Source organism: Diabrotica undecimpunctata, chromosome 3, assembly GCF_040954645.1.
Source record: "Diabrotica undecimpunctata isolate CICGRU chromosome 3, icDiaUnde3, whole genome shotgun sequence".
In the NCBI taxonomy this organism is placed as follows: Eukaryota; Metazoa; Arthropoda; class Insecta; order Coleoptera; family Chrysomelidae; genus Diabrotica; species Diabrotica undecimpunctata.
This window is the reverse complement of record NC_092805.1, coordinates 131,743,764-131,770,950: the sequence shown is the minus strand read 5'-3', so window position 1 is coordinate 131,770,950 and position 27,187 is coordinate 131,743,764.

Below are 27,187 nucleotides of genomic sequence, written 5' to 3'. Positions count from 1 at the left end.
ATATTTTTTGTTATTATGTTCATAGTAAGAACACATTTTAGGCAAAATAAGCTTTATTTTCATAAAACTAAACGTAATAACATAACAAAATTGTATCTTAAGTACTAAATTAATTTTTGGTCACGAAATGTATGACAAAAAAAAAGGCAAGACAATAGAATTTTTTCAGACATTACATGTCAATGAGGTGTTGGTTGCTTTTCTCTGTGCTACTTGCCTTCCTTCCTCTTCTACCATTTTTCCGTAACACGTTGTATATCGTCTTCTACCTGCAGGACCAACATCGCTGAGTTTGACTGATGTGACAATAAAATCTCCTATTAGGCCCCAAATTACCTCTTCCAGGAATTTAGTAATCGTTATGATATCAGTGGCAACGCTTTGAAGAGCGACATAGGCATTTATAAGTGCTGTGCCAGTCAAGAGCTCCATCGATAATTTTCTGTACTATTTTATTCCTTTACGTAATGGCGAATTATATCTTTTCATTTGATCTGATATATCAATGAAGCTCTTATATTTATTATATTAGATTCCATTCTTTAATTTACAACATCACCGCGTGCCTTCTGCATTGTCACCATTTCGTCAGCGAATTTAGTACTAATCATCAGCACATCTCGCTTGTCCCTCCACTTCTGAACAACAATGCCCGAATTACTTTGTTTAGCTACATGTTCGCCTACTATTAATTTTTTGGAAATTACGTTTCTGAGTTTTTCGGTAAAGAAGTTTATGTAAAAGTGTGACAGAACATTTTTTAGTGCTTTTCAAGCACTAAAAGCACTAAAAAAGAACAGTATTTGAAAACCAGAATTTACGATCAGTGTATCCTCCCTATAGTCACCTATGGTTCACAGACGTGGACACTCACCAAGTCCAATATGGATAAAATAGTAAAAGTACAAAGAGCGATGGAAAGATCAATGCTCGGGGTGAAACTTATAGACAAAAAAACAAATAAATGAATTAGAAGCAAAACCAAAGTAAAAGACGCAGGAGAACATGCTGCCAAATTAAAATGGAGCTTTGCAGGACACAATGCCCGACTGAAGGATAAGAGATGGAACCACGAAATACAACAGTGGAGGCCATGGCTAGGAAAGAGAAGCAGAGGAAGACCACAAATGAGATGAGCTGATGACATTAAGAAGATCGGAGGACACAACTGGAAGCAAGTGGCGTAAAATAGAAGACACTGGATTGATTTGGGGGAGGCCTATGTCCAAAGTTGGATTACTTAAGGCTGAAGAAGAAGAAGAAGTGATAGAACAAGGAGTTCCTCGTCCTTTGTCAAGCAGTCCATCCATAAGTTTCATCACTACATTTGTTGGTACGGTGCTACCTTCAACATGTTATTTTTCACAATATACGTTAAAATCGTAGGTAGAACCACCTTGAAGATAAAGTTTGAATCATTTTATTCGAAATTTGTGCCTCTTGTTGGCAATATACTGTTTGTATTTTAGTCGCCCTTGAAAAGGAGCCTTGAAAGTTTCATCAATGCACACGTTTTCCTTTGAAGCGATGGCAGCCTTGAATTAATTTTTCAGTCTGCTGACCAAGGAAACGATCTTTTGCAAACGGTCATCTGCCATTACTGAATTATCGTTAAAATGCAGTGTTTTCCACAATAACTGGAAGTGATTCCTTGACATTCCTTTTTTAATATTATTCACATAAAGATTATTCTTTGACCAGTACAAAGGAAATGATGGAAAATGACATAATCCCATCCATGTAACTATACTCAGAAATCGTTTTATTTCGGCAAAATCAGAGTTTTGCCATGCGGTAATAGGTGCGCTTGTTTCCTGATTTTTTTCCTGACACTGCAGGGTGTAACAATTTGTTTCTTCGATAAAAGACACATTTCTACAAAATATTCGAAGAATGGAAAGAGCGATTTGTTGTAGAAGTTTTGTGTATAAAAGTGAATTGTGTATAAAAACCTGCAGAATTATAATCCTCAAATGTCAATTTCTGTAAATTTTTGTTGTTGACCGGCCTTTAGACAATAGCTTTATTCATTGCATTAGATACTATTGGTTCGTCTAAAATTTTCTGTTCGGAAACTTCAGAATGTTGGGTAATGACAGATTCTATAGCAGTATCAACATCGCCGATTCATCTTGTCCCAACTGTTTGATATTTCCGTCCACACATTTTCTTTTGAAGTTATACTTCTATACGCGCGCTCCACGTTGGAAATTTGTATGGAAGTGAATCTGTAAAATCCTTACATATGTAAGATAATGAGTAAGAAAGAGACAGAAGATGTTTTTTGTCTCCCTTCCTCTCTCGAATATAAAAATGTTCCTTTTGTATATATAATTTAATATTATATATATTATATAAAGATATATATACATATAATATTATATATATATATAATAAAATATTTATTAATATTATTATTTATGTGATATGTTTTGTATTATTTATTAAATGTTCATAATTATATTAGTCTTTTGTATTTCAAAATAATAATCTCAATAAATCATTGTATGATCCAGAACTGTCAATTTTGAAATACGTTCGTGTCATGTCCTCGGTAGTATAGTAGTCAGTATCCCCGCCTGTCACGCGGGAGACCGGGGTTCGATTCCCAGTCGGGGAGGACTTTTTTATTAATATTATTACATGGTAAATTAAACATATATGCGTAAGTAGAAAAGTTATGTATATTATTGTCATTTTTAAATACTTATGAATATTGCATTTTAATTTGTATTGTATTATTATATAAATAACAAAATAAACAATGAATTTTACTGCAGATTATGAGTAAAAAAATTTTTTGCATTCAACTCCTTTCATACATATATGAAAATAAAAATACATTTTCATCAAAATATTGATTCAATCCTTCATTTACTATACTCCTATTACAGGTCAAAAGTTGTTTATTAATTGTTAGTAAGTTGTTATTAATTCTGTTTCTCTTTCTGCTATGTCTTACCTATAGCATTACATATGTAATGATTGTGCAGATTGACTCCCAAATAAATTTGTAACGGCGAATGCGTGTATAGAAGTGTAACTTCCAGCGGCAGTCCCACTGGACTGCCACACCCGTTTTTTTTTATTCTGTTCCGGATTACTTGATTTATTTCCACTATCACTAGAATCAGATGGTTGGTACTCGTCCGAAAAATACGTGTCGCCAAACTCATCCGATTCTTCATCTGACAGAATTTCCTGCCAATATTTTTCAAGTTTTTGTTGCTCTCTCTCGTACGACTGCATTGTAGCGCTCTTATCTAAGTACTGACAAGAAAAACACAAATCACGGCGACGGCACCTTCGCTTGTTAGATTTGCCGACACGTTATTAACATGAATAGACAAGTCAAGGCGTGATGACACGTTAAACTCTTATAGGCATTTTGTAATAAAAATCTTGCTGGTGGCCGCGAAACTCCAACGTGAACTCACGTTTTGAAAAATGAAATTTTAACCAAAATTTGCATTTCAGAGTGTTAGATTTTGATTTGAAAACTAAAGAAAGTAATAGAAATATTTATTAAAATTCCTTTATAAAAGGTATATAATTAAAAAACCCAATCGAGCTATATCAAAACAACAAAACGTTTTCGGAATCCATATTCCATCATCAGTGTCTAGGTGTACATGTTTTGAGCCACTAAATATCTGGGTAAACACCCGTTAAAAGTTATTGGTTTCAATTTATTTTACATTATTAGATCTTATATGTTAAGATGTTAGAGTTACCAGTGGATTTGATAACATGGCAACGTAAGACTCTACAAGTAGGGTCTTCTCATTTTTATGAATGCCAAACTTGCTACTTTAATTCGAATTTTAATTTTTACATTAGAATATGTTGATTGTGTTGCTTATAAAAAGTTCTGCTATATTTGTCTACAAGCTACAATTTTTTATCATCATATATATGGGGAATGATCTCATCCCGCAATTTCAAATTGCTTCAACTTTCCACTCGTCTCATAGAATATTATAGTTCTGCTTCTTAGATCTAGTTTATAAAATAAGTTTTCATTCACATTAATATTATGTCGACTGTGTACCTAATTATTTAAGATATTATAATTATATATCTAGATATTTAATTATTTAATCTATCAATAGAAAGAGTACCAGCAACCGCAGATGCTTGTTTTGTCTGTATGTATATCTAAAAATATACAAACACGTGTTATTTGTAAAAAGTTACATTTCGAGTCATGCATTACATAAACCATATTGTTATAGAAACAATTCTCTTCATAATTCGTTCTACATATTCGGCAGCAAACAGATCGAAAAACAATTATCAAGATTCCAAGTTTATTTTTTGAGACAAATTTAATTCTCTTGAGTGTATCAAAATATCTGTTGTAGTCTATTTATTAGCGGAATTAATCCATGTCCTGTTCACAGATGAATCAACAGCTGAATAAGCAGGTAATATAACGATCGCTGCAAGTACGCAACGAAGCAAATACTTTCATTTTACAAGCGTCAATAAAACACTGAAAATTCTGCCAAACTCAAATTCACAATAAAATTGAATTCACAATGACATGGAACAGAAGTGATAACACAGCCTAACAAAACAAAAAAAATTTGGTGCTTGAGAAAAAACAAATTTTAAATATTTTTGATGGTCCCATTTCAAAAATGTCTTCTTTTTTATCTGTAATCGATTGTAAAATTTTAACTTCACTCGAAAATATGTACACAAAACATACAATAAAAAAATATTAATTGGCGCATTATTTCAACCAAAAAATAAATCCCGAAATTATTGCAGTTTCTTTATATTAACTACAAATATCAGAGGCAACAGAAAAACAAAAGCTCATCGTTTTACAAGGTCTGCGTTTTTGTAAATACTTCACGAAAAATCGCGGAGTTATTCAGATAGACATGAAATGCAGATGCCAATGAAAGAAAAATCGTTTTATCTCTACCTTTTTGGTCCGGTGAAGCTTTTGATGGTTTTCGGCGATGTGCTGCTCTTTGGTTAGCGGTTTGATTTATTGGCCAAATTTTATTTCCTTTGCCTGAGATTTAGCAGAGAGGTATTTCCGGTTTGCGGTGTCCCAAAGAAATGTATATGAGCAATTCTACGAATCGAAAAGAAAACGACGATTTTCTGTTGACACGGGATGACAAATTATTATGACATAACGATGGCAAATATATTTTTTTACCATTTAGCCATATGTTGAAATATATGAGATGTTACTTATTCCGGAATAACACTTACAAATATTACTGTGATGGCATATTTACTTATCTTTAATCTAAAGGATGTTTTAACTTACTTCAATACAAGTTGTTAGATTATTTCATAAAATTTATATAAGAACAAAAAACCGAAACATTTTTTTATATTCCAAATTTGCTGAATCTAATTTGTTACACAAAATCTAATAATAGAAAATATGGGATTTGTTGCAATGGAATCAAAATCGTAATAACAAGACTTTGTGTTTTCTTCTATTCTGCAATTTATTAAGTGTAATACGAATCGCTGTTTCTAGGAAGTATTCCCTCGTCCTTATTTGAAGTGACTTCTTTTAAGGTAGGTATGTCACTACTGTTGGAATTAGAGTTGTATTAATATCTTCATAATTATTATGGAAAGAGACTTTAATAGGATAATGATCACTTCCATATAAAAACGGAATTACATCTCATGAAAACTTTGGTGAGTAAAGGAGTACAGGATTACATAATGACAGGTCTATAGCTGATGACGTACCTGTATGAATACTATATCGTCTTGATTGTCCATCATTCAGCAAGTTTAGGTGTTTTAAGAGAATTATGTTTTCCAAAATTTTTTCATTGCGTTGCAATTTATTCCAACATGGATGGTATTGGATTATGACATCATCTAAAATATCTGCTTTTGTGATTGGAAGTCAGGTGGAATCTAAATATAACAGATATTTATTTTTTGTGAAAAGGACACTGATACTCCTACTACTTCTAAATTAGTATTAATTACTAATGCTTCCGATTAATATTTTTGGTTAACATATACAACAACTCCTCTACTAGTGATATTTGCATCTTTTCGGTTTTTATGGAAACTTTAACGTTTGTTTCTTGTAAACAAACTTGAAGTTTGTTTAAGCATTTCTAAACTGGCATAAAACACGCTAATATTCCATTGAAGAATCGGATCGAAGATTTTAGTTTCTCTATTGAGATGAATTTGTTGTTGTATCACTTTCTTGATTGGTGGAAACGTCTGAGTTTACCATTTTTTGTATTTTCCATTAGGAAACTAAGTTACTATAGCTCGCTGTATACCATTTATCACAAATTTTTTTATTTCAAATCCTTTATAAAAGGTATATAATAAAAAGCTCAAACAGGCTATATTACAATTACATTACAGAACATTTTCGGAAAGTTAATTTCCATCATCAGTGTAACGAAGTATACATGCTCTGAGCCACTAAAATATATGGGTAAAAACCCGTTAAATGTTCTTAATTTATAGTAATGTTACATTATATATTATTACAAATTAGGATATTCAAGTTTCCGTTGGAATTGGTAACATGGCGACGTATGGCTCTACATAGGTTACATGGTACTGAGGCAAAGTATCTTCGAGGACCTGTTGATTGAACAGTTGTTGTTCTGAATCTAAGGCTATAACTTAGAAGCGCAAATGACCGCATCATCAATTGCCGAACAAATTCCAAAACCCATAACTTTAAAATCCACCACAGTGGTTCACAACTTTTCTAATATCCCTATTTCGACCATTGCCACTCAAGCTTTAGCAAAAGGTTTCAATTACTCTGTTACCACAAGTCACATTCCAATTGATATCATCATCTATAAAACTGAAGACGCTATCTCCAGCTTACCTTCTAAAGATGCTAAAATAACTGGACAAGACATGGCTAGAGTTCATAGAAACTCAAAGCCTTCTACTCCGAACATTAGCCAATCCGAGCAAAAAACCCTGAAAGAATTTCAGTCAAATTCAAATCTTGTCATTGTTCCCGTCTATAAAGGAAATGCCACCGTAATCCAAAATCTTTCTTTGTACATTATTAAACTCTTAAATCTCATTAATACTCCAGACCAATTTCTAATACCCCAACAACTTATCTAGAGAAAACAACAAAAGCCATTATCAATAAAACCGCTCATATTGGTGATATAATACAATCTCTAATTTTTGGTAAAAAGTCTTCCAGCACACCTTGAATATATGGCCTACCTAAAATTCAAAATTCCGATATTCCTCTACGTCTTATTATCAAAGCATACAATTGCCCTACACAACCATTGGCCAAGTACTTGGCAAAACCTCTACAACCTTTAGCAGAAAATGCTTCATCCTTCAAACAAAAATTCTTTTCATTTTATTGAACTTCTTAAACAATACCCTATCTCATCGTTAGACATTCTAGTAAGTTTCGATATCGTTTCACTATTTACAAACATTCCTATAAGCAAGCCCACTTATTTTATTTTCCAAAATCAATTCTACAGACAAATAAATAGTGCCCCAATGGGATCCCTAGTATCTCCAGTGGGTGCCAATATCTTTATGGAAGACTTCGAGATTCGAGCACTATCCACATCAATGCTCAAACCCATATGTTGGCTACGAATGCTGATGATACATTCGTCATTTGGCCTCACAGCTGGGATGCTTTGGTGTCTTTTCAAACCCATCTGAATGGTATACATCCTAGTATCCAGTTCATGATGGAGGTGAAAACTGATTCATACCTACCGTACCTCGACGTTTAAAAAAAAAACAATCCCAAGGTTTTTATCACTCTGTTTATCGAAAACTTAACTCTACCCATCGTTACTAGCATGAAAACTCTCATTATACACCTTCACAAATTAAATCAGTCAATATTACCCTTGTATCCAGATCAATACGCGTTTGAGATGATGCAACTAGACCCGCTGATTTCTAGTTTAAAAAAGCCGTCATTCAAAATGGTTACCGCGAAAATCACATCAGCAGGAGAATCCACAGACATCAATCTTGCACTCAATATCAACCCAAAGACTCAGACCCTCATCATACAAAAGCTTTTATTCAAATAAAAAGGAATAAAAATAATATTTACCCTCCAACACAAACTTTGATGGAGTGACAACCTTCTATGGGGTAATAATCCGCCAATGAACAAGCAGAATAGCTTATAAAGAGAAAGAAGAAGCAGAACAAAAACTTTCATCTCTTGTCCGATCAATCAAAGACAAAATTCCAAATAAACAACACGGAGTTTATAAAATTCCTTGTGCAGACTGCTCCTGATCCTGTGATAGGCCAAACAAATCGTAAAATCCAAAATAGGATTTATGAATATTCCATTTCTGTTCGCAATTCCGATTCAATTTCAGCTCTAGGTCAACACCATCTTCATACAGGTCACAAAAATGATTTTGAAAACTCCAGAACTAGAGCAACTATCCGTTTCTATAAACCAAGAATTATCCGAGAAGCCATAGAAATTGAAAAAAGTCAAATTGTCTTAATAAAAAAAATGACGGCATTCGGTTACCTTCGATATCGAGGTCTCTAATAAAGAAAATATCGTCCGTTCCACCCTCCAATCAAAATCTGCCATCAAAAATGTTCGCGTTAATCCCCGCGCCAATCACCAAACATTTCAAAAACACTGACATACACTTAGATTTACAATACTTACAGAAATTAAAAGATTATACACATAAATAAAATTAAATATTAAAATAACATTATTGTTGATGAAACTGTACATTTAATAAAATGCATGTTAAAATTTAAAATCTCTTTGAGCACGTTCGTTAACAATAAATAAGATGGAACAAGTAAAAATTATTTCAAAATGCAAAAAATAACAATGTAAGAAAACATTAGAGGAATAGTATTTCTTTAATTAATCATTAAGGCTAGTTAGTATGATTAATCATTAAGGTGAGTGTAGTTTTAAATTTTGTTTAATATATTGCAATATATGTTGCTTAATTGTCCTGTCTGTTTTATAATTTAAAGTTTGTTTATTTTTGTTAATGTGGTACATCTCCAAAAATAACCTACTTTTGTAATTTTCAGTCTGTGCCAAAATACGAGCATTGTTGTAGTCTAACAGATGACCGGTGTTTTCGTAGTGCTCGACAACTGCGTAAGAATTTTTTCCTAAGCGGCAATCACTTTTATGCTGTGTGATACGTTGTTTTAGCCACTGCGATGTATGGCCAATGTAGCTTTTTTCACATCCTAGACACGGTATTTCATATACCACATTACTCCTATATAAGGTTGGTACTGGGTCTTTAATTTTAGAAAAAAGTTGTTTGCTATTAAATAAATGGCGAAATATTGAGCTGTAGAAAAGACAAAGATTTTTATTTAATATAGACCACATACCCGATATTTCCAACATATTTATATATATATATATATATATATATATATATATATATATATATATCTATTATATATATATATATATATATATATATATATATATATATATATATATATAAATCACGGAATCCATTGTACAACGTCTTCCATTCATATTTATACTTTATTTATTATTATTTGTCGTGTGTTTGTATATGACTATTTTTATCGAGATACGTTTCCATTGTAATGTTATTCTCTAATTCCTATGAAGGGGAACTCGTAATGCAGTCAATGGAACACTTGTATTGTGTATTGGTTTGGTGTTCGCTTTAAATTATTTGAGCTCTTGTTTGTTTATTTTTTCCAGGTTAATTTCTAGTAATCGAAAAATATAGAAGTTACAATTAGTTAAAATAAATTTATGTTGTAGGTGTTGCGCCAAACCATTGACATATTCTTTTATTTTCCACAAAAAAATCGTCAAGTTTTTTCTTTTTGTTGTTTTTATTTGATACTTAAAAACCGGTTTCAAATAAGCAATTTTCAATTATCCGAAAGCCGTGAAATCTTGCTCTGATGGAGAAGCTCTCTGTAAGAGCACCACTCAGTAGAAGCTACCCACTTTGTGGATATCAGGCGATATACAGATCTCATTAGTCTTCTGCAGACATGTGGGGCTCTGTTGGGAGTGACAATCCTTGTCATTTCCTTATTGATATATTCTTTATTTACAATTAGGATGGTCATGCTGTAGCAACACAAAGATTGGAGATGTTTGAGGCACACAAAATGAAAGAGGTCGCGTTGCTCAGAATAGGAGAAAGGAAGGCGTGGTTCTATGGATATTTCCTTTTTTACACTAAGGTAATATATAAATAAAGTTTGGTAGAAAAAAAATGTTAAAACGAGAAATTAACCACTTTACAGTTAGAAAATAGACATTTATTTACTAAAAATAATCATAATAATTCAATAATAGTAAAAATCAAACAAGGAAAAAAAAACTTCAAATGTTCCAAATTCTTTTACTCTTTTCAAGACTTTTCCACGTTTTAGTTAACATTTATCAATAATTATTTGTCTCAAACCCTACATGGCATATCTCAGGCATGTTAGTCGCCTAATATAAACACGTGATTTTAGATAACCCATAAAAAAACCTAAGGGATTAAGGTCCGGATAACGATCAGGCCACTCTATGAACCTTCTACGTCCAATTCATCGCTTTGGAAAATTCGCATTCAATATCAATAGGGTATCTCATTTAAATTTAAAAAGTCGAAGGCATTTTTAGTGAAACTCAAAGTAAAGTTGTAACAAAAAACAATGCATCGGATATGTCATTGTACGTACACGCAAAGTTTCATGAACATCATTATTTTCGTTTCAAAGGTATATCCTTGGTTCCACATTTTATTCCAACTTTGTATAAATAATTGAATTTTAATGTATGTATTTCTTTACGTGAAGTTTTTGAATAATAAATGTTACGTTCCAAATTTAAAGTAGAAAGTCCCACCTCTATTTTATTAAAATTTAAATAATTCTAGACGTGTAAGAGCGGTTGCCTATAATATATTATAAGCAAGGTGGCGAAAATAAAATTAGTAGTTTTCAAATAGGGGTAATTTTTGGCAAATTGTGCTAAAGTTAAGGGAAAACGTCCTCTTTTTGTGAAGAAACTAATTTAGATAGTTCTTTCTAGAGTCATCTTGGAAGAATTGGGATCATTAAATTTAAATGTTTGAATCTCGGTATTATTCGGTGACCTCCGTGTGTCAAGTTGTCAAGTGTTCGGAAAGACGACGGAAAGGGAGTGATTCTAGGTTTGACAGTGGTACTGAAAAGTTCGGGCTAGATTAAAAACGGCATTTTGTTTTTTTTGCTGCTGTTCCATGTGGGATCTGGACTAATACGAACCGTGTGGATATGCAAGGGGATTTGCTGCCTTCGTGGAAGGGTTTTTTTTGGGAATATCCATATATAATTTCGCTAAAAAAGCGGATCTACAGTACACGTGAATACCGGAGTCGCATTTAGATCAAGAAATTAGCCTTAATCACGAGTCCAAATAGCCGGCTACGTTTCGGTCCAATTTGGGATATTTTAAACCCCTAATCTGGCTAAGAAGGGTGAGTGTTAGATCATTTCGTTTTTAATTAATTAAAAAGTTGTAGTAATTTTTTTATCCCATCTCTAAAAAGCTATTCATATTTTCATAAGTTGTCATATTACATTCCAGTTCAAAGACAAGTTTTTTTGTATTGCTCCATTATCGCCAAAAGACAGATAAACAAAGTGTTAAAATCGATATATTTATTTCCAAATAATTATTTTAGACACATATGGTAATTATTGTTTTCTTGGTTCAGGGTTCTTCTTCTTTTTTTTTTCTGTCTGGCTGTAATTCAACTTTTCAACATTGTCACACAAGTCTATGTACATCGGCAATCGTATTTTTGGAGTTCCTCCGAAGTCGCAGTGGATTTTACGAATGGTATTTTTGGATTGAAGATACACTAAACTTTAACTAGGATCCCACGCGGTGAAGTATATGAATGTGATTGAAAATTCGAGGTATGGATCGATAATTAGTTTTCGACGGAAGATTTAAGCGCCGTCTAATTTGTTTACAGAATACAATAGTTTTTTTTAAAGATTATTTGCGGTTAGTTTTTATTTTAATATTTACAAATACTTTACAGTTTTTAAAGATTATTTGCGGTTTATTTTATTAATTAAATATTTACACATACCTATTATAATTTTGTAAACTGCGTCTAAGGGGGGGGGGGGTTAAATATTTGAGATTTATTTTTTTTATATTATTTTCTCCGCACGCACTTGAGCTCTCGTGATGTCCTATTTAGGTTAATTATTTTTTTTTGGTTGGTATTGAACCACACACCCCTTAACGTCCGGTACTTTTGATACGTCTTACCTTTTATTTAGCACAGTTAAATAGAAATAACATGAATTTTTGTTAGGCAAGTAGAAGCCGCATTTTTATATTCTTTTTATTAAGCCTATGGTAAAGTTAAATAATATTGTAATATGAATTTGTTTTCAACTATCTTGGAAATCTATTTATTAAAATTGACTAAATCCTAATCTCAGACAATTTCATTTATTTTTTTTATTTATTCAGGTTGTATACTGTACTTAATATTTTAGTAGTAAACCTATTGGTAAGTTGGTGGGTTATTGAATAGTAACGTAGGGAAGGCTGTGGGCCAATTTACCTGGCGCCCCTGATATAACTTCGGATTTTTTTTGTTTTGTGGACCGCACGACCATCTCCAATGTTTTGTCTATCCGCGAGCCATTCTCGGACTGTCACCGTATAGTACTTTTCTTTCCGGGTGTACGTCTGATTTGTATGTGGTACATTTTGTAACTTTTTTTTTTATATAGATTCGGTTTTGTACGCCACATAAAATATAACAATTAGGCACACCAAACTACCGAATGTTGTATTTATATGGGATTAAACCACAATTGATTGTAGTTATTACAACTTACATTTTACATTTGTGTTTGACGTTTCGATACTAAATCCGGAAAATATATTTCCTCCAAAACCAATGTAAAATGTCATTTTCATAAGAATCAATTGTGATCGTATATATATATATATATATATATATATATATATATATATATATATATATATATCTATTTACTCTTCAAAATCATCACTGATACAAAATTTTCATATCCTTTTTAAATGCTCCAAATTCTTCGTAATGTTCCGTATCATTATGGACTTTAACATGTGAAATAGATTTCTTTTAAAGTAATTACATTCGTTCTGTTTTATTAATACATGAAGTAATTACAAAGCATTTAAAATCTATACCTAAACGTTACTAGTTCCTTCCGGATGTTTTTTTTGAAAGCGAAACCGATGAGTAACCTGTATATATACGCAATATACCTAATCATACATTTTTAATAATGGAAATGTGAACTCATCCGTACAAATATACAGAGACATATTGTATTTCAATGTTTGTCATGTCTTTCAGAGATGTATCAGAGATGAAATAGAGTTAATTTACACAAATGTTATGCAAACACCACGCGAAATCAAACACAATATACTTTGTTTTGTTTGCAGTGATTATTCAACAAGTGTTATTTTATTTTGTTTTAGAATTGTTTCTTTCTGAATCTTTTTTAACAATCTTTATTTAAAATAATTTATTAACTTAATGTTTTGATTTTAGTAGATATATACATGTATTATATATATGTATATATATATATATATATATATATATATATATATATATATATATATATATATATATATATATATATATATATATATCCTTTCCGATGTCTTCTTCGGGGCTTCCTAAGAACCAGGGCTCTTGGTTTAATTCTACTAACCCCAGAAACCTTTCGGAACATATATAATTAAGTTATTAATTTTTTTACTTGATAATTTAGCAAATCAAAAACATAACTTAATTGTTCTCAGGGTGAAAAATCTCCTTATATTAACCTATGTTGTGTGGGTCCAAAGATTTATTAGTTGTCCTTTATCGGGATAGAGAAAAATGGATAATAATAAAAATAGTATGTTACAAAAAATTGGTATTCCTTAATTTATTTTAAAAAGAATAAAACAATTATCAAATTTTGCCGTTATCTTATCAATCAGCGTAAATTAATACAATAAAATTTACTCAAAAAGAATATTTTAAGTCTTCTTGAAAACAAAACCAATTTAAAGCCAATTTTAATGAATATATTTAAAACTTTTTATCTTTCTGATTTTTCAATATTCACTTTATTGCAAAAACAAAACTTTAAAACATTTTACAAATGAAATCTACTCTTGAGTTAAAATGGTAACGACAATGATGTCAACCAACTTCATTCACAGTTACAAAATTTTCAATTCTGGACAGAAAATCACTGATCTTTCCTTCATAGATAGTATTTGGACCATACCTAGAATCGTCCACGCTCCACAGCAATGTGATCTGCCACTATTCGCCTCGGCTTTCTTTTTTTTTGTATCTGCAATCCTTCTGCAGCGACTGTACGAAACACCTGACTCAATTCTCCAACAATTAGCACTTGAAATTTTATTCCCCAAAACACTCAGCTACTTCTCAATGACACAAGGATCTCTTTCTGTAAACTTGGTGCCACCAAACTATTTTCCACGTATTCCAGAAACTACCCACTTTAGATCCAAGGATATCTTTTCATCGACTAGTAATCTCCTTTCACAAATCTGCTAACTTCCTTTCACAATGCCGGTATCTAAACTCACGAACACAGTCGTAATAATAATAAATATAACGCCATAAAAGACTCATTAATATAACTTCGACCATTAATATTAATATAATATTTGGCCATTTAATTCAACAAAGCGATAGCAGCTTTCAGTAATATGAAAGTAATAAATTTAAAAGGACTTTTTTGGAAATGGTTTGTATTAGCAAAAGTGATAATAATTTAAACAAAAGATCAGAAATTCAAAATATAAGCAAAATTTATAATTATATTCTTTATTTATGATTTATATATAAAACTTGTAAAATGTCATATTTAATTCTCCATATATCTGTTACATTTTTTCAGACATCTGTCAACGGTGAATAAATCTTCTTCTTTTTTGTTACTAAACAAAAAAGAATGTTTAAACGAAATTTTACTTTTGGCAATATAATTGTCAAAAATAAAAAATTTATGTTGGCATTTATGACATTGAGGCTTATTTGTAATTGGTTGCTATTTTAACTTATTTATAAATTCAGTTATTTTTGTATTAAAAAAATGTTTTCAAAATTATAAAAATTTTCAGAGAAACATTAATTAGATTAAAACATTTTTATATTAATTATTTTTAAGATGTATTAGCAGCAATTTTTACTTACTAAACTAATTTTTGTTTGGTAAGTTAACAAAAATTGTTTTTTCTTTTTAGTTCAACCTTGTAAGATATTAATTTTGTCTTTTTTAGCTCTTGATAATAATTGTAAACACAATTGAAAGCTCGAGATTAAAAAAATAGTTAACCAATAGCCCTTTTATTGACTCCAACCCATCCAAAACAGTTATATATATATATATATATATATATATATATATATATATATATATAAATATATATATATATAAATATATATATATATATATATATATATATATATATATATATATATTTATGTATAATACTGGATAAGGACTATTATGATTTTTCAAATTTTTCAATAGAAAAGATTAAAATCATAGATTTTTTAAACTTTTAAACTTGCTTAAATTAATTAATAAAAATTTTAATATTCTTCTGGTTATTACACTCCAACCTAAAGTATTATCATACTTCATTTTAAATGCACAGTTTGAGTTTACTTGTATGATTTTTACAAACACTTCCACGAAACATCACGACCCTGTATATCTACAACGAAGGTTAAAGATTATCTTTTTCAGTGAAATGTAACATATAAAAACATTCATTATTCAACATGTTGTTAAAAACGACTGTTCTAATTTTAATATCGATTACTGTGTCAACTATAACCTCAAAATCTTGCAATCCCAGCTACCTTCGAGATGGTTCGTACTTCTTTAGTACCAAAGAAAACTTTATGTACTATCCTTGGCATACATACGTACCACCCGAGGGACAGGTGAAGTATATGATAGTCAGAGATGAACAAAATATTCCGCAAATATGTAAGGAAGCTACCAAGTACAAAACGTTGCAGGAGGTTATATTCTACAAAATCAATTTACAGTACATGGAACCTGGTTTGTTTAATAGTAGACATTTGGAACAGGTATTTATACAATATAACCAGTTGAAAAATATTCCTCTAGGATTGTTTAATGGTACTAGTATAAGAAGTTTAGTGTTGAGTGATAACCAAATTGGATATATTGATGATGGAGCTTTTAAAGATATGCACAAACTGGAAGCTATTGCGTTGGATTTCAATAAGCTGAAATCATTCAATCCCGAATGGTTTACTGGTGCTAGTGTCTTTTATGAGTTAAGTTTCATGCATAATGAATTGAGGGAGCTACCAGCAGAGACTACAAAATATATGGTAGAATCTTTCGACAAACCAGCCTTCAAATTATTTGGTTCTATCAATTTTGATAACAATGGAGTTAAATTTATTCATCAGGATGCCTTTAGCAACCTAAGGTATTTCGGAGCGATTAGTTTGAGTAATAATAAAATCATGGAACTGCCCGATAAAGTATTTAGCCGGTTCGAATTTTTGTTGACACTACACATGAACACTAATTCCTTTATTTGTTTTACCAACCGGACCGTAAACAGTTTTCATGGTGTAAAGAGATTGTTTTTGGGAGATAATCACATCAACGGCGATTGTGTGCAAAGGATTAAAAAATATTTTGATTGGAAAAATGATTTAGTATATTTTTAAACGTTTGTGTAGTCTAGATTCTTTTATTTATACTCAAGCTTAATAAATAGTTTTTAATAGACAGCATATAATTTTTTTAATTGATTAAACGAAGTAAAATTATATATACACGTATTATAACATGCATATTACAAACACACACACACACTCTATATATATTATATATATATACATATATATATATATATATAAATATATATATATATATATATATATATATATATATATATATATTAACAAAAATAAAAACACTTTAAATTATAAAACGGACACTGGACAGTTAAGTAACATATATTGTAACATATTGAACAAAATTTATAAATATTCAAAATAGCCAACATTCATCTTAATAACAATTAACCTTAATAATTCATCAAAGAAATATCATTCTTCTAACGTTTCTTTTATTGTTATTTTTATTTTTACATTTGAAATAATTTTAATTTTTTATCGTATAGCTGTAACGAACGTGCTTAAGATAATTTAATCTTTTCAATGTCAGTTTTTATTTGCGTAATCTTTTAATTTTTGTGAGTGTTTTGAAATGTATTTGTACGCCATTTTTTGTAATGTTCAAATTGTTTTAGTTTACTCCTGAGGAAGCTATTAAATAAATAGCGAAATATTGAGTATCTCAGAAAAAAGAAAGATTTTCATTACAGACCACTTTACCCGATAATTCGAACGTATTTATAAATTATTTTTTGGTCGAAATAATCACTTCTAATATATATATATATATATATATATATATATAAATATATATATATATATAAATATATATATATATATATATATATATATATATATATATATATATATATATATATATATATATATATATATATATATATATATATACTCTTACTATTCATTCGTAGCGATAAAGTCAATTTTTTCGAGATATTTAAAGTTGAAAATGAAGTGACACAGTTATTTTTAATAATCTATTAACTATGTCGGTGTTATTGGGTCACAAGATTGCATTTATTGCGCAAATGAAATTTTGATCGCTATTAAAAAACACGTAATGTTATTTATTGAAATTTCTTGATACGAATAAATGCATTTAAGATTGGGAAACAAATTGAGGTTCCTGAGTTGAGAAAGAAACATTTTTTTTATAATCTAAATAACAGAACAATTTTAGTAACGAACGAAAATATCGAAAATCCTATTTTCACTAAACCTTTTAATGGTTATGGGTTAGCTTCTGAGTAAAAGTTATTTTATATGTATAACCATATGGTTATAACCATAGAACGGTTGTGTAACTGACGTTATATTTTCGGGCAACTTAACAAGCACTTAATGTAGGATTCTCTTGAACATAATGCTCTTAGACACAAAGAAATTTTAATAACAATAATATTATTAAATTTATAAATGACATCTCAAGAGAGGACTGAAATCAAATAAATGGTATTGTCATGATGCTATTTTCTTGTGGCATTTTAAAATAATTACTATTTAAATGGGAATAAGCCACAATTAAAGGTTAAGGTAAGTTTATTGACGTTTCAATTTCGACTTTTCGACTTTTCGAAATTTCGAAAATTGTTCTTAAAATAAAATAAATTGTTCGTATTTTGAGAACGATTTCCGAAGTGGAAATTGAAACGTCAATAAACTTACTTTAATCTTTCATTGTGGCTTATTCGCTTTTAAATAGTAATTACAAATAAATAGTATTTTAGATATTATTTTTAGTTTAGATAATATTGCTTTTAATACTTTTTTTTTAATATTTTTATGTATCGTTTTGACAATTTCTCTATTATAAATAAAACCTAAACCAAATAGTAATAAATGGGTTAATAATGAGGTGAGACAATCAAGTTATGAACTGAAAAATTTGCATGCATTATCTAGAGCATTTCCTGAGGTGTGTGATTATTATAAACATAAAAAAAAAGATATTATCAAAAGCTTCTTAATTCAACCAAAAAATGCCACTACCAAAATATAATAAACACATCTAATAATCCTTCTAAAAGTGCTTGAAAAATTATATCTGATTTTTCAAAATGTAAAAAAATGAAAGTAACATAACGGTATCAAACGGGGGTAACATAATTACAGATTCAGTAGAAATAGCAAATATTTTTAACTTGTTTTTTAAGAATGCTCCATTAGAAGCAATTTCGACCATCCGCATCCCAACAAAAGCTGGTAGAAGATATATTTGTTGTAATATTGCTTAATACGGACTGTTGTACATCTTTATTATTATTACTTTCAGTAATACAGTGTCATCGTAACCTAATGTAAAGTGCTTAACCTTTATCTATGCCATGAGACCTTCTGCTGCCTGTCCTATGTAATAGTCCTGTCAGGACTTTACATTCATGAGCTTTTCAGTCTCATGACATCTTTTTCTTCCAATAAAACATAAAAATTACAACAATAAACTAAGAATAAAATCATTCTAAAATAACAACCAATAACAATAGGTACTGATTGCAAAACTAGTACATCTCAAAATCATTATCTAGAAGGAGGTCTAATTAATCTTTAACTTCTGGTAGGAAACTGATCCGATATTTCACTCTCACAGGCCGTTAATGTTGAAGTTCTGTCATTCTGATTGTGGTTAAAATCATCTGCTAGGTTAATATGATGTTTAGGCATATTATTATATGATCTCAAGTGATAGCTATTTCTTCTTACAAGTGTCTCATTTTCTTTCTCAACAACATATGATCTTTGCTCTTGTAAACATCGTCTAAGCACAGCAGGTTTTCATTGCCCATCTTCTCTTATAAACACATTATCCCCTACAATTAATTCTTCTTTTATAGCTGTATTTTTATTATAGTAGTGCTTGTACAATTTTCTTTTATTGTCCAATTTATTCTTTTCATTTTTTAGGTCTACCTGTTCTGGTAAATATTTTTCATGTAAAACTGGAAGTTTGCTTCTAAGTCTACGATTACTCAAGAGTTGTGTTGGAGATTTGTCTGATCCTAATTGTGGTGTGTTCCTATATTCTAATAAGGCTAACTAAAGATTTTCACACTTCCTGAAAATATTTTTAGCTATCTGGACGGCTCGTTTTGCCTGCCCATTTGCTCTAGACATTTCGACATTCCTTAGAGCCAAAAGGCATATTATCAGATACGACTTCCAAAGGAATCCCATGGGTGACAAATATACTCTTAAACGAATTTATTATTGACTGGGATGTTTTGGACTGCAACGGAATAATTTTAATCCACTTTGTGAAATAATCCATTACAATTAAATGCTCCTCCAAATTCACAAATATCAGCGGCTAGCATTTGAAATGGCAGTTCTGGAATTTCTCTTAGTATTTACGGCCCTTTAACATCATTCCTCTGATATTTCTCATAATCAATACAATTTCTAACCAAATCCACTATGTCCTTAGTCATATTTGGCCAGAACAATACCTGTCTCGCTCTTTGCTGTGTTTTTGTAACCCTAAAGCGTGTTTCATGAAGCAAATTTAATATCCTATGCCGCAAAGAATTCGGAACTATGACTCTGTTCCTATAAAACATCAAATAATTTAATGAGTAAACGTCATGCCTTATATTAAAAAAATCTTTTACTATGTAAGGTACCCTCGATGTACATCGAGGCCACCCTTTTTCACAAAAATCTCTAATTATTTGAACCTTCTTATCCTGTTTAGTTTCAGCTATAAATTCCTTTCTCCTTTCTTCTGGTATATTTAATGTATCCACTATTTCCGTTACAAACGCATCATCCTCTTTTTCTTTTCCTTTCTCTTTCTCCTTTTCACCTTTTCATCTTTTCATCTTCCTTTTCCTCACCTTTTCCTTCAAAAAATTTCGAAACAACAATTCAGCTATCAGCATTTCCTTGCCTGGCTTATATTCTACAGCTAAGTCATATATCAGCTATTAGCATTTCCTTGCCTGGTTTATATTCTACAGCTAAGTCATATTTAAATAATTTCACCTTCATACGTTGTAGTCTAGGAGAGTCTACTTCTGCTATGCCTTTCTTCATTATCGAAATCAATGGCTTATGATATGTGAAAACCTTAACTTCTCTACCATAAATATAATTATGAAATTTAGTACAACCAAATAGGATTGCATTTAGTTCCTTTTCAATCTGGCTAAATCTGGTGTCACAATCGGTTAAAGATCTAGAAGCAAAAGATACAGGTTTAAGATTTTGTAATAATACACATCCAACACCATTTTGACTTGACTCTGTTAATTATTATTGGAATATTTTAATCAAAATTTGCAAGAACTGGTGGTGAGCAAATTAACTTTTTTAATAAATTAAATGAGTGTGTGTGACTTCTAGTCCACATCCAAACTGCATTCTTTTTTAATAATTCTTTTAATGGAGCTGATACATCCGATCTATTTCTGATCATTGAGTCTAGAACATCTCCAAATTCACAATTTTTTGCCAATTTACGCAAGTCAGTTAGGTATCTGTATCAAATAACTCTCCTTCCTCTTGTTTTCTATTGTAGAATAAAAATCTTTCGTAGATCACATTCTTTTTATAGGTGAAATAATTTTCTAATTCATCCAATACTGTATCATATGATTTTCTCTGTGCATCCGTTAACTTTAAGGTGTTAAACACATCAAGTCCTTCATATCCCAAAAACTTTAACAGTAGAGCAATTTTTACTGTGTCTTCCTTTTCGGCCTTGTCACTGGCCAAGAGGTAAATTTCAAATGACTGTTTGAATCGCCGAAAGTTTTCGGCAACTTTACCTTCAAATGATAATGGTTGAGGTAGTCTCATATAGTCTCTCCATATTGTTCTAAGTCTAATAACTTCTTGTTTTCATTTATTTTGGAAGCAGCAGGCTTCATTAACCACAAGACTGCGCCATGTAATAATTTTTAATACGGACTGTTGTACATCTTTATTATTATTACTTTCAGTATTACAGTGTCATCATAACCTAATCTAAAGTACTTGACCTCTATCTATGCTATGAGACCTTGTGCCGCCTGTCCCATGTCATAGTCCTGTCAGGACTTTACATTCATGAGCTATTCAGTTTCATGACATTTGTAACAACAATGTTTTGGATGACCAACTTCTTCTTCATCCGTACACTACATTAGAATTAAACGAATTATTAAATTAAAAACTAAAAAACAAAAAATCTCAAGGCTTTGATGAAATCCCTGGGTTTTTACTAAAAGAGATTGCTTCTTTTATAATATCGACATTAACATATTTAGTTAATTTATCATTTTCAAATGACAACTTTCCAGTTTATATTAAAACTGGAAAAGTGCTACCAATTTATAAAAAATGTGACTTGTAAGTTTTCTAGATATTTATCAACGTAACTGTGTATGATAAATGCTATACCAAATTGTTAAAGACAGTTATTTTCTTCTCCGGAAAAGGAGATAACATGGTCATGCAGATTCAATCCAGTTTGACCTCTTACTTCGCTGAATCCTAATATTTGATTATTATTCCTACTCATTTCTTAAATTACTTTGAATTATTGACTTCTATTGGTTTTAGTAGGATTCGAATATGACGTGTTCCAATTTTTATCGAATTTTTCATTATGGCAAGTCCAGAGATTCTTCGCACCCCTTCATCAAGTGGTTTTCTTAAGATATTCATAAAGGATCTTTAATGCAGTAGTTTCTTTTTGTTTTCTGCTTACTTCTGCCTTCGTCCGGCTTGTGGAGACAAGAATACAGCCGGGGCAAGTTATACCTGCCTGTCGTAAGAGGCGATTAATGGGAAGGAATGAAGAGATGGAGAGCCGTCGTTCGAGGTGTTGGGTTTGTAGAAACACACAGTATCCAAGACGAGCCTCTCGTGGACCACTCCACTCTCATTCCACAGCTGCGTCTGTGATTGCCATTGCAAGTGCCATTGCTGCGTCCCTGATACACCCTCTACCCATTAAGGGCATGGGGTTACGGCACGTACCCACCTTGGCAGACTTAAGAGTGGCAGAGAAGAGCTCCTCAACAGGTACATGTCTACGTGCGAGGTCGAGCCGCGATAACGGACGGGTGAGCGTACCGCAACACAGGTACTACGGAGAGGATGGAGCCCCGCGATGCTTCGTGCAACGCGCCACCCTCAAATGGTGTCGGACTTGCAGGGGTTAGTGATTAGCTAATGGTCGTATGCTGAAAGGCCAGGAAGACCAGAGTCCTGCTAACAAATTTGTTGTTGGGGGGCACGAATTTCGTCAATGCATCCTTCTACATTACCTAATGCTAATGTCATTGGCATAGGCGACAATCTGTATTGATTTATTTGTTAGGAGATTACCTCTTTCTATATTCAGCTGTCTTATCACATATTTAAGAGTGAAGTTGAATAGTGTCGGTGCCAGCCCGTCTCCTTGACTTAATCCTTGACTATTGAAAAGTTCTCAGTGAACTCCTTCTATACTCTGGAAGTTAAAGCTGTGAAATATTTGCAATAACTTTTGTCTATTAATTGAGTCGTAGGCCTCTTTGAAATCTATGAATATGTTGTGGACGTCAATGTCATATTCCCACGATTTGTTAAGAAATTGGTTTCAATGTGAATAGCTGATCAGTTGTAGATCTTCTTTATCGGAAATCGTTAGGATATTTCCCAACAATATTTTCAGTTAGTTATTGGAGTCGTTTGTTAAGTTTGTAAGAAAAACGTTGTGCGCTGTGCACAAGAGGGTTATACCGTGATAACTTTTCCATTTCATTTTATCCCCTTTTTTATAGATTGGGCATATAATCCCGTTTTTCAGTCGCTAGGGATCTTTTGATCATTCCACATCTTGTTTATAAGCATATGCGTTTGTCTTACTATGTGTTCGCCACCTAATTTATATAGCTTAGAGGGGACCTTGTCGTCAATACCTGGAGCCTTATTATTTTGTGCTAGTATTGCTTGTTTTACCTATTTCATCGCCAGGGGTTCTATATTTTTGGTGTCTCCATTAATGTGATGCATGTATATATGCTCTTTATTTTCTTGCGTTCCTAGAAGGGTTTGGAAATAGGTTTTCCAGACTGATTTTATTTGTTTTGGATCACTGATTATTTATTCTTCTGTATTTCTGCATAGATTTGTTCGGGGTTTTGTATCCTTCTCTTCTTCTTCTTAAAGTGCCTATCCGTTCCGGACGTTGGCGATCATCACGGCTATATTCACTTTGCTTATTGCAGCGCGGAACAGTTCAGTGGTAGTCGTGTTATACCACTTTCGCAAATTTTGAAGCCAGGAAATGCGTCTTCTTCCCGGTCCTCTCTTACCATTTACTTTCCCTTGGAGAATCAGCTGGAGAAGGCCGTAACGTTCTTGATTTCTCATTACATGACCTAGATATTCCAACTTTTTAGTTTTGACGGTCATGAGAATTTCACATTCTTTCCCCATTCTACGCAGGACCTCCACATTAGTAACTCTGTCAACCCAGGATATACGTAAGATGCGCCTATAACACCACATTTCGAAAGCTTCGAGCCGATTCATAGATGCAACAGTCAGTGTCCATGCTTCCATTCCGTAGAGCAGAACTGTGAATATGTAGCAGTTCAATAGACGGCATTTTGTTTTGCATGACATGTCTCGACTGTTGAAAATAGTTCTCATTCTAACGAATGCTGCTTTTGCTTTTATTATTCGTTGTTTAATTTCTGTTGAGTGGTCCCATTGGCTATATAAATTGGTGCCTAGATATGTATATTGCTCGACTCTTTCGATATTCTGTTGGTTGATTGTAAGTTGAGCGTTTAGTATTGGTTTTTTACCAATTTTATCCTTCTCTTACATTGCTTAAATATCTATACGCTTCACTTATATCGTTGCTTTGGCGATTTTTTTGGGTTTTAGTTCAGTCAAATTTTCCAACTTCTCAAGGAAGTTGTTGGTAGAATTGAAGAGGACCATTTAAACCGACGTTCGATTGGTGATTTCACCATATCTGGCTACCCATACTTAGTTTAACCTGCATACCAATGCAGTTATCCAGGATATGCACGTAAAGCCATAAATGAGAGTTGGTTGTCTTATGAGGACCAAAGGACCAATTATCACAAACCATCTTTCATCTATAAAGCTCGATGTGGCCAATCTGATAAAAGGTTGTGTTACCTTTGTAACACAATACTACACTCCAATATTAAAATTGGTAAAACAATATTTACCAATTTTATTTAATTTTTGTCGTTATATAGATAGTTTTTTTCCCTCTGGACAAAAACCACCGTTTTGTTTTCTGAAGTACCATAATATATATTTTATATTTTCTTATCTTAATTAACTATTTTAGCCTATCAAATGTTCTCTCAATGTTTTCTCAAACCAAATGTTCCTACACACTCCAGATTGCTGTCTTCTATTTGTCTCGTATCTATCTTCTATTTGTTTATTATTTGTTTACTTTATAGTACACAAAACACAGGCATAGCATCAAGAAAACTGTTTGTCATAAATAGATGCAAAAACAACGAACATAAATGGAAGGAATCACCTATGGGCGGCTGACATTCGGCGATGTATTAAATATGCGTTGTTGATGATACAGAATCAATCTTTTTCGAGATCTCATTTGTTGCAATATCTCAGTACATCTCAGTATATCCATTTTTGTTATATCCAAGGCTAAACGTATGTTTATGTAGGGGAGCAAATTTTATAAAACGCTATGTGTTATTACGACTTTAATCCTATTAAAAAGGATTTGACAAACCTTGATAGAACATAGTTTTAACATGAAGTTTGTCATATAGTGTAAAATTTAATGGGATTTTATTTGAACAAAATACATATAAAAATGATTTTTTTATATCGACCAAACTCTAAATCGACTAAACTGTAGAATTAAAATAAGTTTTAGTTACCATATAAATTCTTGCATAATCCCAATTCATATTCAAATTAACTTCTCTAAATGGATTTCTCAATTTACCTCAGGCATGATCCGTTAACGAGATGCCATTTTCATAATACCGGTTTTTGTTTCTTTAAAATGAAAATTCATAAACGATCTTTTAAGGCCTTCTATAGTAAAATTGGGCCATTTCTTGAATAGATTACGTTAAAAGTTATTTAAATACAAAACAAATAAGCTTTTAACGTGCAAAAATCTTCATTACAATTTTGTCAATTAAAAATACAACTATCCGATATCATATATTTTTTAGTAGTATACGTTACGTATTAAATTTTTGAGTTAATATGCTCTTAATTCAAAATTCATATACACACATGAAAAATTTCTATAGTGCGTCTTACGTTTTTCCTTCAGTATGGGAAAATAGAACAGTGTTGTCAATAGTTGCTGAAACTGGTATTAAGGTTATTGTTATTATAATTTTGTCAATGCAATTTGTTTTTGTGGATTGTACTAAAAACACGCCATTTAAATTTTACATTTTAAATTTTTTCGGTCTCATTAAACTCACACATCGAAGCTAAAAGTATCTTCATCGCTTGAATATGTAATGGTGTATTGAAATTAAAGGTACCGAGCTGGACTAAATTTTTGTGATTTTTATAGTACCTTTATTAAACTTTAATTAAATTTTTAAGAATTTTTTTCATGCATTTTTGATACATTTGGTATGTGAAAATTGTTGAATGGTACTGTATATTATCCTGAATTATTCCCGAATTTGAAATATTTAGTGGTACATGAGTAATATTCGCGTGAGCCTAATTTCGGCAGGCATGCCAATGTCAGGAAACTCCATCGAGCTCAGGAGACCGATGAGAACCATCAAGCTAGATTGGCCAGAGAGGCACAAATGCAAAAAGAGTAATCGCAACGAGAGATACCTGAACAGTGACAAGAACAACAAGAACGACAATAACAACAATTTGATTTCCAAAGAAATATACGCAACCAAAGGGTGCGTGTTGCACAAAATCTCTTGCAGGAAGACGAAGAAGCAATGCTGGATGACGAAGACGCAGTCACTGAGCATTCGTGTGGAAAAATGGATATTTGCTGCCAATTTTGTACAGCCAAACACTTCATCGCAGAATGGCCAACGGATGGAAAGTTCACCATGTGTTGCTAGAAGGGAAAAATTATAGTTCCCCTCAATCATTATTCGGCACTTCTTTAAAACCTAATGACAGGAAATGATTCCTTGAGTAAACGATTTAAGAAAAATATAAGGAGAATCAATAGTTCTTTTGCCTTTGCGTCCATGGGAGCAAACCTAGCTACTTCTTCTGGTTACGGATCGTACTGCTTCCGAATCCATGGTCAGATATACCATTTGACAGAGATGCTTTATCCAGACGACAGCCAGAATTAAAGGTTTGCTCAGTTTTATATCTTAGATCCTTCTGAAGCAATTGCAGAGCGACTTCGAATGACCGAAAATCAAAATTGTGACCCCCACGTAATGGAGCTACTTGCCAACTACTTTGAACAAAACAACGGCTTTGTCAAG